The sequence below is a fragment of the Hyla sarda genome, unplaced genomic scaffold, assembly GCF_029499605.1.
Source record: "Hyla sarda isolate aHylSar1 unplaced genomic scaffold, aHylSar1.hap1 scaffold_66, whole genome shotgun sequence".
NCBI lineage: Eukaryota > Metazoa > Chordata > Amphibia > Anura > Hylidae > Hyla > Hyla sarda.
In genome coordinates, this window is record NW_026610675.1 from 689,164 (window position 1) to 704,627 (window position 15,464).

At 41.3% G+C, this 15,464-nt stretch overlaps 1 protein-coding gene across 1 annotated transcript in view; it reads left to right on the plus strand.

Moving 5' to 3' along the window:
* Window positions 1-15,464, plus strand: part of PDE3B (phosphodiesterase 3B) — a 97,002-nt gene that overhangs the window by 15,662 nt on the left and 65,876 nt on the right. The window lies entirely within an intron of this gene.

The window sequence follows — 15,464 nt, forward strand, 5'->3', positions numbered from 1 at the left end:
TATATCCTGTATTATAATCCAGAGCTGTACTCACTATTCTGCTGGTGAGATCACTGTGTACATACATTACATTACTTATCCTGTACTGATCCTGAGTTATATCCTGTATTATACTCCAGAGCTGTACTCACTATTCTGCTGGTGAGGTCACTGTGTATATACATTACATTACTTATCCTGTACTGATCCTGAGTTATATCCTGTATTATACTCCAGAGCTGTACTCACTATTCTGCTGGTGAGGTCACTGTGCACATACATTACATTACTTATCCTGTACTGATCCTGAGTTATATCCTGTATTATACTCCAGAGCTGTACTCACTATTCTGCTGGTGAGGTCACTGTGTACATACATTACATTACTTATCCTGTACTGATCCTGAGTTATATCCTGTATTATACTCCAGAGCTGTACTCACTATTCTGCTGGTGAGATCACTGTGTACATACATTACATTACTTATCCTGTACTGATCCTGAGTTATATCCTGTATTATACTCCAGAGCTGTACTCACTATTCTGCTGGTGGGGTCACTATGTACATACATTACATATCCTGTATTATACTCCAGAGCTGTACTCACTATTCTGCTGGTGAGATCACTGTGTACATACATTACATTACTTATCCTGTACTGATCCTGAGTTATATCCTGTATTATACTCCAGAGCTGTACTCACTATTCTGCTGGTGAGATCACTGTGTACATACATTACATTACTTATCCTGTACTGATCCTGAGTTATATCCTGTATTATACCCCAGAGCTGTACTCACTATTCTGCTGGTGAGATCACTGTGTACATACATTACATTACTTATCCTGTACTGATCCTGAGTTATATCCTGTATTATACTCCAGAGCTGTACTCACTATTCTGCTGGTGAGGTCACTGTGTACATACATTACATTGCTTATCCTGTACTGATCCTGAGTTATATCCTGTATTATACTCCAGAGCTGTACTCACTATTCTGCTGGTGAGATCACTGTGTACATACATTACTGATCATGTACTGATCCTGAGTTATATCCTGTATTATACTCCAGAGCTGTACTCACTATTCTGCTGGTGAGATCACTGTGTACATACATTACATTACTTATCCTGTACTGATCCTGAGTTATATCCTGTATTATACTCCAGAGCTGTACTCACTATTCTGCTGGTGAGATCACTGTGTACATACATTACTGATCATGTACTGATCCTGAGTTATATCCTGTATTATACTCCAGAGCTGTACTCACTATTCTGCTGGTGAGATCACTGTGTACATACATTACTGATCATGTACTGATCCTCTCTCTACTTTAGCTGTTTACAGAATGTAAATTCCATCTGATACATTGTGTTGTTGTTGTATTTTTTGTTGTTGTTGTTGTTACACTTATGATTGTATTATTTATGTTTATTATTGTTTTCTTCCGGTTTTTGTTGTATTTGGTTAGTCCAAGAGCTCTGCAGGATATTAGAGTACAGTGTTTTCCAAACAGGGTGCCTCCAGCTGTTGCCAAACTACAACTCCAAGCATGTCTGGGCTGCTAATGAATGACCAAGCATGCTGGAAGTAGTAGTTTTGCAGCAGCTGGAGGCACACTGTTTGGAAAACACTGCTAAAGTGTCTGTTCTAGGCCTTTGGAGGGGGGTGCTCGGACCCTCGGGGGTGGTTGTCTGTACCTCCTGTGCCCCTTCAGGTTTATTCGGGGTTACCCCAGGCGGGCGGAGGTCTTGTGAGCGGCCGATCTGATGGGTCTCATGATGATGTCTGGGGCCGGGAGCCTCACATAACAGGTTCCCTGTTATATTCTGCGTTTGAGGATGAACGAGGGCGACGTCTTGTGCGAAGAGGAACACATGATGGGGCATCTGGAGATCTGCTGACGGGCACCTGGGTCCAGGGCGTTATGTAACCGTGACGACGAGCTGACGCCCCATGGAGGGTGTTACTGGAGGCACCGGGGCGACTTTTTAGTATAGGATGCAGAATGATTACAATGTATCTTCTGTTATCTATTAAACGCTGTATTCAGATTATACATGGACTGAGGACTGACGGGGGGACTGACGGGGGGGGGGGGGGGGGGGACCGACGGGGAGGACTGACGGGGAGGACTGAGGACCGACGGGGAGGACTGAGGACCGACGGGGAGGACTGAGGACCGACGGGGAGGACCGACGGGGAGGACCGACGGGGAGGACTGAGGACCGACGGGGAGGACTGAGGACCGACGGGGAGGACTGAGGACCGACGGGGAGGACTGAGGCAGAGAATGTGAGGACTCACACTGAGAGCATAGGTCCACATCGGGGCAATGACCATTGTTAAATTATTGGGGGTCAGTCATGTGATCTCTATATTAAGCCGTATATTTTTGCGCAGTAAGTTGCTCTACCGCAGCGCTGTCTGCCCCCCCAGGATCTTCTCTTCCAGCGTCAAGGTAAATGGGCATTATGGGATCCTAGCAACTGAAGGCAAATAGACAGGAACGTCAGCGACTGCGAATCCGTATTGTCTTCAAAGTGTTCATTGTGTCCCCGGAGGCCTCCTGTAACGTCTAGAGCCGGAGCCCCCCCATATATACACCGGGTCACCCCATACTGGAGGTTATATCAGTACTGGAGCGTTATAAGAGGAGCGGCTGATATCATCACATATGATGTAATATATAGAGGTTATATCAGTACTGGAGCGTTATAAGAGGAGCGGGTGATATCATCACATATGATGTAATATATAGAGGTTATATCAGTAGTGGAGCATTATAAGAGGAGCGGCTGATATCAGTCACATATGATGTAATATATAGAGGTTATATCAGTACTGGAGCGTTATAAGAGGAGCGGCTGATATCATCACATATGATGTAATATATAGAGGTTATATCAGTACTGGAGCGTTATAAGAGGAGCGGCTGATATCAGTCACATATGATGTAATATATAGAGATTATATCAGTACTGGAGCGTTATAAGAGGAGCGGCTGATATCATCACATATGATGTAATATATAGAGATTATATCAGTACTGGAGCGTTATAAGAGGAGCGGCTGATATCATCACATATGATGTAATATATAGAGGTTATATCAGTACTGGAGCGTTATAAGAGGAGCGGCTGATATCACATATGATGTAATATATAGAGATTATATCAGTACTGGAGCGTTATAAGAGGAGCGGCTGATATCAGTCACATATGATGTAATATATAGAGATTATATCAGTACTGGAGCGTTATAAGAGGAGCGGCTGATATCATCACATATGATGTAATATATAGAGGTTATATCAGTACTGGAGCGTTATAAGAGGAGCGGCTGATATCATCACATATGATGTAATATATAGAGATTATATCAGTACTGGAGCGTTATAAGAGGAGCGGCTGATATCACATATGATGTAATATATGGAGGTTATATCAGTACTGGAGCGTTATAAGAGGAGCGGCTGATATCACATATGATGTAATATATAGAGATTATATCAGTACTGGAGCGTTATAAGAGGAGCGGCTGATATCATCACATATGATGTAATATATAGAGATTATATCAGTACTGGAGCGTTATAAGAGGAGCGGCTGATATAACATATGATGTAATATATAGAGGTTATATCAGTACTGGAGCGTTATAAGAGGAGCGGCTGATATCACATATGATGTAATATATAGAGGTTATATCAGTACTGGAGCGTTATAAGAGGAGCGGGTGATATCATCACATATGATGTAATATATAGAGGTTATATCAGTACTGGAGCGTTATAAGAGGAGCGGCTGATATCATCACATATGATGTAATATATAGAGATTATATCAGTACTGGAGCGTTATAAGAGGAGCGGCTGATATCAGTCACATATGATGTAATATATAGAGATGATATCAGTACTGGAGCGTTATAAGAGGAGCGGCTGATATCATCACATATGATGTAATATATAGAGGTTATATCAGTACTGGAGCGTTATAAGAGGAGCAGGTGATATCGTCACATATGTAATATATAGAGGTTATATCAGTACTGGAGCGATATAAGAGGAGCGGCTGATATCACATATGATGTAATATATAGAGATTATATCAGTACTGGAGCATTATAAGAGGAGCGGCTGATATCATCACATATGATGTAATATATAGAGGTTATATCAGTACTGGAGCGTTATAAGAGGAGCGGCTGATATCACATATGATGTAATATATAGAGATTATATCAGTACTGGAGTGTTATAAGAGGAGCGGCTGATATCATCACATATGATGTAATATATAGATTATATCAGTACTGGAGCGTTATAAGAGGAGCGGCTGATATCATCACATATGATGTAATATATAGAGATTATATCAGTACTGGAGTGTTATAAGAGGAGCGGCTGATATCACATATGATGTAATATATAGAGGTTATATCAGTACTGGAGCGTTATAAGAGGAGCGGCTGATATCATCACATATGATGTAATATATAGAGGTTATATCAGTACTGGAGCGTTATAAGAGGAGCGGCTGATATCATCACATATGATGTAATATATAGAGATTATATCAGTACTGGAGCGTTATAGGAGGAGCGGCTGATATCACATATGATGTAATATATAGAGGTTATATCAGTACTGGAGCGTTATAAGAGGAGCGGCTGATATCACATATGATGTAATATATAGAGATTATATCAGTACTGGAGCGTTATAAGAGGAGCGGCTGATATCATCACATATGATGTAATATATAGAGGTTATATCAGTACTGGAGCGTTATAAGAGGAGCGGCTGATATCAGTCACATATGATGTAATATATAGAGATTATATCAGTACTGGAGCGTTATAAGAGGAGCGGCTGATATCATCACATATGATGTAATATATAGAGATTATATCAGTACTGGAGCGTTATAAGAGGAGCGGCTGATATCATCACATATGATGTAATATATAGAGGTTATATCAGTACTGGAGCGTTATAAGAGGAGCGGCTGATATCATCACATATGATGTAATATATAGAGATTATATCAGTACTGGAGCGTTATAAGAGGAGCGGCTGATATCACATATGATGTAATATATAGAGGTTATATCAGGACTGGAGCGTTATAAGAGGAGCGGCTGATATCACATATGATGTAATATATAGAGGTTATATCAGTACTGGAGCGTTATAAGAGGAGCGGCTGATATCAGTCACATATGATGTAATATATAGAGATTATATCAGTACTGGCGCGTTATAAGAGGAGCGGCTGATATCACATATGATGTAATACATATAAAGGTTATATCAGTACTGGACCGTTATAAGAGGAGCAGCTGATATTACATATGATGTAATATATATAAAGGTTATATCAGTACTGGAGCGTTATAAGAGGAGCTGCTGATATCATCACATATGATGTAATATATAGAGATTATATCAGTACTGGAGCGTTATAAGAGGAGCGGCTGATATCACACATGATGTATTATATAGAGGTTATATCAGTACTGGAGCGTTATAAGAGGAGCGGCTGATATCATCACATATGATGTAATATATAGAGATTATATCAGTACTGGAGTGTTATAAGAGGAGCGGCTGATATCATCACATATGTAATATATAGAGGTTATATCAGTACTGGAGCGTTATAAGAGGAGCGGCTGATATCATCACATATGATGTAATATATAGAGATTATATCAGTACTGGAGCGTTATAAGAGGAGCGACTGATATCATCACATATGATGTAATATATAGAGGTTATATCAGTACTGGAGCGTTATAAGAGGAGCGGCTGATATCACATATGATGTAATATATAGAGATTATATCAGTACTGGAGCGTTATAAGAGGAGCGGCTGATATCACATATGATGTAATATATAGAGATTATATCAGTACTGGAGCGTTATAAGAGGAGCGGCTGATATCATCACATATGATGTAATATATAGAGGTTATATCAGTACTGGAGCGTTATAAGAGGAGCGGCTGATATCACATATGATGTAATATATAGAGATTATATCAGTACTGGAGCGTTATAAGAGGAGCGGCTGATATCACATATGATGTAATATATAGAGATTATATCAGTACTGGAGCGTTATAAGAGGAGCGGCTGATATCACATATGATGTAATATATAGAGATTATATCAGTACTGGAGCGTTATAAGAGGAGCGGCTGATATCATCACATATGATGTAATATATAAAGGTTATATCAGTACTGGAGCATTATAAGAGGAGCTGCTGATATCAGTCACATGATGTAATATATAGATTATATCAGTACTGGAGCGTTATAAGAGGAGCTGCTGATATCAGTCACATGATGTAATATATAGATTATATCAGTACTGGAGCGTTATAAGAGGAGCGGCTGATATCACATATGATGTAATATATAGAGGTTATATCAGTACTGGAGCGTTATAAGAGGAGCTGATATCATCACATGATGTAATATATAGAGATTATATCAGTACTGGAGCGTTATAAGAGGAGCGGCTGATATCACATATGATGTAATATATAGAGATTATATCAGTACTGGAGCGTTATAAGAGGAGCGGCTGATATCACATATGATGTAATATATAGAGGTTATATCAGTACTGGAGCGTTATAAGAGGAGCGGCTGATATCATCACATATGATGTAATATATAGAGATTATATCAGTACTGGAGCGTTATAAGAGGAGCGGCTGATATCATCACATATGATGTAATATATAGAGGTTATATCAGTACTGGAGCGTTATAAGAGGAGCGGCTGATATCATCACATATGATGTAATATATAGAGGTTATATCAGTACTGGAGCGTTATAAGAGGAGCGGATGATATCACATATGATGTAATATATAGAGGTTATATCAGTACTGGAGCATTATAAGAGGAGCGGCTGATATCATCACATATGATGTAATATATAGAGATTATATCAGTACTGGAGCGTTATAAGAGGAGCGGCTGATATCATCACATATGATGTAATATATAGAGGTTATATCAGTACTGGAGCGTTATAAGAGGAGCGGCTGATATCATCACATATGATGTAATATATAGAGATTATATCAGTACTGGAGCGTTATAAGAGGAGCGGCTGATATCAGTCACATATGATGTAATATATAGAGGTTATATCAGTACTGGAGCATTATAAGAGGAGCGGCTGATATCATCACATATGATGTAATATATAGAGGTTATATCAGTACTGGAGCGTTATAAGAGGAGCGGATGATATCACATATGATGTAATATATAGAGGTTATATCAGTACTGGAGCATTATAAGAGGAGCGGCTGATATCATCACATATAATGTAATATATAGAGGTTATATCAGTACTGGAGCGTTATAAGAGGAGCGGCTGATATCATCACATATGATGTAATATATAGAGGTTCTATCAGTACTGGAGCGTTATAAGAGGAGCGGCTGATATCATCACATATGATGTAATATATAGAGGTTATATCAGTACTGGAGCGTTATAAGAGGAGCAGCTGATATCATCACATATGATGTAATATATAGAGATTATATCAGTACTGGAGCGTTATAAGAGGAGCGGCTGATATAATCACATATGATGTAATATATAGAGGTTATATCAGTACTGGAGCGTTATAAGAGGAGCGGCTGATATCACACATGATGTATTATATAGAGATTATATCAGTACTGGAGTGTTATAAGAGGAGAGGCTGATATAATCACATATGATGTAATATATAGAGATTATATCAGTACTGGAGCGTTATAAGAGGAGCGGCTGATATCATCACATATGATGTAATATATAGAGATTATATCAGTACTGGAGCGTTATAAGAGGAGCGGCTGATATCACATATGATGTAATATATAGAGGTTATATCAGTACTGGAGCGTTATAAGAGGAGCGGCTGATATCATCACATATGATGTAATATATAGAGATTATATGAGTACTGGAGCGTTATAAGAGGAGCGGCTGATATCATCACATATGATGTAATATATAGAGATTATATCAGTACTGGAGCGTTATAAGAGGAGCGGCTGATATCATCACATATGATGTAATATATAGAGGTTATATCAGTACTGGAGCGTTATAAGAGGAGCGGCTGATATCAGTCACATATGATGTAATATATAGAGATTATATCAGTACTGGAGCGTTATAAGAGGAGCGGCTGATATCATCACATATGATGTAATATATAGAGATTATATCATTACTGGAGTGTTATAAGAGGAGCGGCTGATATCATCACATATGATGTAATATATAGAGATTATATCAGTACTGGAGCGTTATAAGAGGAGCGGCTGATATCACATATGATGTAATATATAGAGATTATATCAGTACTGGAGTGTTATAAGAGGAGCGGCTGATATCATCACATATGATGTAATATATAGAGGTTATATCAGGACTGGAGCGTTATAAGAGGAGCGGCTGATATCACATATGATGTAATATATAGAGATTATATCAGTACTGGAGCGTTATAAGTGGAGCGGCTGATATCATCACATATGATGTAATATATAGAGGTTATATCAGTACTGGAGCGTTATAAGAGGAGCGGCTGATATCATCACATGTGATGTAATATATAGAGGTTATATCAGTACTGGAGCGTTATAAGAGGAGCGGATGATATCACATATGATGTAATATATAGAGATTATATCAGTACTGGAGCGTTATAAGAGGAGCGGATGATATCAGTCACATATGATGTAATATATAGAGATTATATCAGTACTGGAGCGTTATAAGAGGAGCGGATGATATCACATATGATGTAATATATAGAGATTATATCAGTACTGGAGCGTTATAAGAGGAGCGGCTGATATCACATATGATGTAATATATAGAGATTATATCAGTACTGGAGCGTTATAAGAGGAGCGGCTGATATCACATATGATGTAATATATAGAGGTTATATCAGTACTGGAGCGTTATAAGAGGAGCGGCTGATATCACATATGATGTAATATATAGAGGTTATATCAGTACTGGAGCGTTATAAGAGGAGCGGCTGATATCACATATGATGTAATATATAGAGGTTATATCAGTACTGGAGCGTTATAAGAGGAGCGGGTGATATCATCACATATGATGTAATATATAGAGATTATATCAGTACTGGAGCGTTATAAGAGGAGCGGATGATATCACATATGATGTAATATATAGAGATTATATCAGTACTGGAGCGTTATAAGAGGAGCGGCTGATATCATCACATATGATGTAATATATAGAGGTTATATCAGTACTGGAGTGTTATAAGAGGAGCGGCTGATATCACATATGATGTAATATATAGAGATTATATCAGTACTGGAGCGTTATAAGAGGAGCGGCTGATATCATTACATATGATGTAATATATAGAGATTATATCAGTACTGGAGCGTTATAAGGGGAGCGACTGATATCAGTCACATATGATGTAATATATAGAGGTTATATCAGTACTGGAGCGTTATAAGGGGAGCGACTGATATCAGTCACATATGATGTAATATATAGAGGTTATATCAGTACTGGAGCGTTATAAGAGGAGCGGCTGATATCAGTCACATATGATGTAATATATAGAGATTATATCAGTACTGGAGCGTTATAAGAGGATGATATCAGTCACATATGATGTAATATATAGAGGTTATATCGGTACTGGAGCGTTATAAGAGGAGCGGCTGATATCATCACATATTATGTAATATATAGAGATTATATCAGTACTGGAGCGTTATATGAGGAGCAGGTGATATCATCACATATGATGTAATATATAGAGGTTATATCAGTACTGGAGCGTTATAAGAGGAGCGGCTGATATCATCACATATGATGTAATATATAGACGTTATATCAGTACTGGAGCGTTATAAGAGGAGTGGCTGATATCATCACATATGATGTAATATATAGAGGTTATATCAGTACTGGAGCGTTATAAGAGGAGCTGCTGATATCATCACATATGATGTAATATATAGAGATTATATCATTACTGGAGTGTTATAAGAGGAGCGGCTGATATCATCACATATGATGTAATATATAGTGGTTATATTAGTACTGGAGCGTTATAAGAGGAGCGGCTGATATCATCACATATGATGTAATATATAGAGGTTATATCAGTACTGGAGCGTTATAAGGAGCGGCTGATATCACATATGATGTAATATATAGAGATTATATCAGTACTGGAGTGTTATAAGAGGAGCGGCTGATATCACATATGATGTAATATATAGAGGTTATATCAGTACTGGAGCGTTATAATAGGAGCGGCTGATATCACATATGATGTAATATATAGAGATTATATCAGTACTGGAGCGTTATAAGAGGAGCGGCTGATATCATCACATATGATGTAATATATAGAGGTTATATCAGTACTGGAGCGTTATAAGAGGAGCGGCTGATATCAGTCACATATGATGTAATATATAGAGGTTATATCAGTACTGGAGCGTTATAAGAGGAGCGGCTGATATCATCACATATGATGTAATATATAGAGGTTATATCAGTACTGGAGCGTTATAAGAGGAGCGGCTGATATCATCACATATGATGTAATATATAGAGGTTATATATCAGTACTGGAGCGTTATAAGAGGAGCGGCTGTTATCATCACATATGATGTAATATATAGAGATTATATCAGTACTGGAGCGTTATAAGAGGAGCGGCTGATATCACATATGATGTAATATATAGAGGTTATATCAGTACTGGAGCGTTATAAGAGGAGCGGCCGATATCAGTCACACATGATGTAATATATAGAGGTTATATCAGTACTGGAGCGTTATAAGAGGAGCGGATGATATCACATATGATGTAATATATAGAGGTTATATCAGTACTGGAGCGTTATAAGAGGAGCGGCTGATATCATCACATATGATGTAATATATAGAGATTATATCAGTACTGGAGCGTTATAAGAGGAGCGGCTGATATCACATATGATGTAATATAACGCTCCAGTACTGATATAATCTCTATATATTACATCATATGTGATATCATCCGCTCCTCTTATAACGCTCCAGTACTGATATAACCTCTATATATTACATCATATGTGATATCATCCGCTCCTCTTATAACGCTCCAGTACTGATATAACCTCTATATATTACATCATATGTGATATCAGCCGCTCCTCTTATAACGCTCCAGTACTGATATAATCTCTATATAAGAGGAGCGGCTGATATCACATATGATGTAATATATAGAGGTTATATCAGTACTGGAGCGTTATAAGAGGAGCGGCTGATATCATCACATATGATGTAATATATAGAGGTTATATCAGTACTGGAGCATTATAAGAGGAGCGGCTGATATCATCACATATGATGTAATATATAGAGATTATATCAGTACTGGAGTGTTATAAGAGGAGAGGCTGATATCATCACATATGATGTAATATATAGAGGTTATATCAGTACTGGAGCGTTATAAGAGGAGCGACTGATATCATCACATATGATGTAATATATAGAGGTTATATCAGTACTGGAGCGTTATAAGAGGAGCGGCTGATATCATCACATATTATGTAATATATAGAGGTTATATCAGTACTGGAGCGTTATAAGAGGAGCGGCTGATATCACATATGATGTAATATATAGAGATTATATCAGTACTGGAGCATTATAAGAGGAGCGGCTGATATCAGTCACATATAATGTAATATATAGAGGTTATATCAGTACTGGAGCGTTATAAGAGGAGCGGCTGATATCACATATGATGTAATATATAGAGATTATATCAGTACTGGAGCGTTATAATAGGAGCGACTGATATCATCACATATGATGTAATATATAGAGGGTATATCAGTACTGGAGTGTTATAAGAGGAGCGGCTGATATCATCACATATGATGTAATATATAGAGATTATATATCAGTACTGGAGCGTTATAAGAGGAGCGGCTGATATCACATATGATGTAATATATAGAGATTATATATCAGTACTGGAGCGTTATAAGAGGAGCGGCTGATATCACATATGATGTAATATATAGAGGGTATATCAGTACTGGAGCGTTATAAGAGGAGCGGCTGATATCACATATGATGTAATATATAGAGATTATATCAGTACTGGAGCGTTATAATAGGAGCGACTGATATCATCACATATGATGTAATATATAGAGGTTATATCAGTACTGGAGCGTTATAAGAGGAGCGGCTGATATCATCACATATGATGTAATATATAGAGATTATATCAGTACTGGAGCGTTATAAGAGGAGCGACTGATATCATCACATATGATGTAATATATAGAGATTATATCAGTACTGGAGCGTTATAAGAGGAGCGGCTGATATCATCACATATGATGTAATATATAGAGGTTATATCAGTACTGGAGCGTTATAAGAGGAGCGGCTGATATCATCACATATGATGTAATATATAGAGATTATATCAGTACTGGAGCGTTATAAGAGGAGCGGCTGATATCACATATGATGTAATATATAGAGGTTATATCAGTACTGGAGCGTTATAAGAGGAGCGGCTGATATCAGTCATTATAAGTATTTGCCCCCTCTGTGGCCCCTGTATACCCTGTATTTGCCCCCTCTGTGGCCCCTGTATACCCTGTATTAGCCCCCTCTGTGGCCCCTGTATACGGTGTATTTGCCCCCTCTGTGGCCCCTGTATACGGTGTATTTGCCCCCTCTGTGGCCCCTGTATATGGTGTATTTGCCCCCTCTGTGGCCCCTGTATACGGTGGATTTGCCCCCCTCTTTGGCCCCTGTATACGGTGTATTTGCCCCCTCTGTGGCCCCTGTATACGCTGTATTTGCCCCCTCGGTGACCCCTGTATACGGGGTATTTGCCCCCTCGGTGGCCCCTGTGTACGGTGTATTTGCCCCCTCTGTGGCCCCTGTGTACGGTGTATTTGCCCCCTCTGTGGCCCCTGTATACCCTGTATTTGCCCCCTCTGTGGCCCCTGTATACGCTGTATTTGCCCCTTCTGTGGCCCCTGTATACGCTGTATTTGCCCCCTCTGTGGCCCCTGTATTTGCCCCCTCTGTGGCCCCTGTATTTGCCCCCTCTGTGGCCCCTGTATACGCTGTATTTGCCCCCTCTGTGGCCCCTGTATTTGCCCCCTCTGTGGCCCCTGTCTACGCTGTATTTGCCCCCTCTGTGGCCCCTGTCTACGCTGTATTTGCCCCCTCTGTGGCCCCTGTACATGGTGTATTTGCCCCCTCTGTGGCCCCTGTATGCGCTGTATTTGCCCCCTGTCTGGCCCCTGTATATGGTGTATTTGCCCCCTCTGTGGCCCCTGTATACACTGTATTTGCCCCCTCTCTGGCCCCTGTATATGGTGTATTTTTTCCCCTCTGTGGCCCCTGTATATGGTGTATTTGCCCCCTCTGTGGCCCCTGTATACGGTGTATTTGCCCCCTCTGTGGCCCCTGTATATGGTGTATTTGCCCCCTCTGTGGCCCCTGTATATGGTGTATTTGCCCCCTCTGTGGCCTCTGTATACGCTGTATTTGCCCCCTCTGTGGCCCCTGTATTTGCCCCCTCTGTGGCCCCTGTATTTGCCCCCTCTGTGGCCCCTGTCTACCCTGTATTTGCCCACTCTGTGGTCCCTGTATACGGTGTATTTGCCCCCTCTGTGGCCCCTGTATATGGTGTATTTGCCCCCTCTGTGGCCCCTGTATTTGCCCCCTCTGTGGCCCCTGTATTTGCCCACTCTGTGGCCCCTGTATTTGCCCCCTCTGTGGCCCCTGTATTTGCCCCCTCTGTGGCCCCTGTATACCCTGTATTTGCCCCCTCTGTGGCCCCTGTATACCCTGTATTTGCCCCCTCTGTGGCCCCTGTATTTGCCCCCTCTGTGGCCCCTGTATACACTGTATTTGCCCCCTCTGTGGCCCCTGTATTTGCCCCCTCTGTGGCCCCTGTATACACTGTATTTGCCCCCTCTGTGGCCCCTGTATTTGCCCCCTCTGTGGCCCCTGTATTTGCCCCCTCTGTGGCCCCTGTCTACGCTGTATTTGCCCCCTCTGTGGCCCCTGTACATGGTGTATTTGCCCCCTCTGTGGCCCCTGTATGCGCTGTATTTGCCCCCTGTCTGGCCCCTGTATATGGTGTATTTGCCCCCTCTGTGGCCCCTGTATACACTGTATTTGCCCCCTCTCTGGCCCCTGTATATGGTGTATTTTTTCCCCTCTGTGGCCCCTGTATATGGTGTATTTGCCCCCTCTGTGGCCCCTGTATACGGTGTATTTGCCCCCTCTGTGGCCCCTGTATATGGTGTATTTGCCCCCTCTGTGGCCCCTGTATATGGTGTATTTGCCCCCTCTGTGGCCTCTGTATACGCTGTATTTGCCCCCTCTGTGGCCCCTGTATTTGCCCCCTCTGTGGCCCCTGTATTTGCCCCCTCTGTGGCCCCTGTCTACCCTGTATTTGCCCACTCTGTGGTCCCTGTATACGGTGTATTTGCCCCCTCTGTGGCCCCTGTATATGGTGTATTTGCCCCCTCTGTGGCCCCTGTATTTGCCCCCTCTGTGGCCCCTGTATTTGCCCACTCTGTGGCCCCTGTATTTGCCCCCTCTGTGGCCCCTGTATTTGCCCCCTCTGTGGCCCCTGTATACCCTGTATTTGCCCCCTCTGTGGCCCCTGTATACCCTGTATTTGCCCCCTCTGTGGCCCCTGTATTTGCCCCCTCTGTGGCCCCTGTATACACTGTATTTGCCCCCTCTGTGGCCCCTGTATTTGCCCCCTCTGTGGCCCCTGTATACACTGTATTTGCCCCCTCTGTGGCCCCTGTATTTGCCCCCTCTGTGGCCCCTGTATTTGCCCCCTCTGTGGCCCCTGTATACCCTGTATTTGCCCCCTCTGTGGCCCCTGTATACCCTGTATTTGCCCCCTCTGTGGCCCCTGTATTTGCCCCCTCTGTGGCCCCTGTATACACTGTATTTGCCCCCTCTGTGGCCCCTGTATTTGCCCCCTCTGTGGCCCCTGTACACACTGTATTTGCCCCCTCTGTGGCCCCTGTATTTGCCCCCTCTGTGGCCCCTGTATTTGCCCCCTCTGTGGCCCCTGTATACGGTGACGCGCTCTTTATCTGATGGATATGGTGAGACAGGAAGCGTATGACCTCTGACCGGCTGTAACTTTTTGGCTTTGTTTTTGTTGGCGCTGCGGGAGCGCTGAGGTTGTCGTCGCAATGTGTCATAAATCTGGGATCTCTGTTCGGACATTGTGTATAGAGGACGTGTTCACACTGTATCCGCCCGTCCTTTATAGATAACGTATGACAAGTGGGCGGGGCCATCACGACTGGATACATTGTAACAAACCCTCTGCATAGTCCAGAGACAGGTTCATGGTCCTGATCCCCC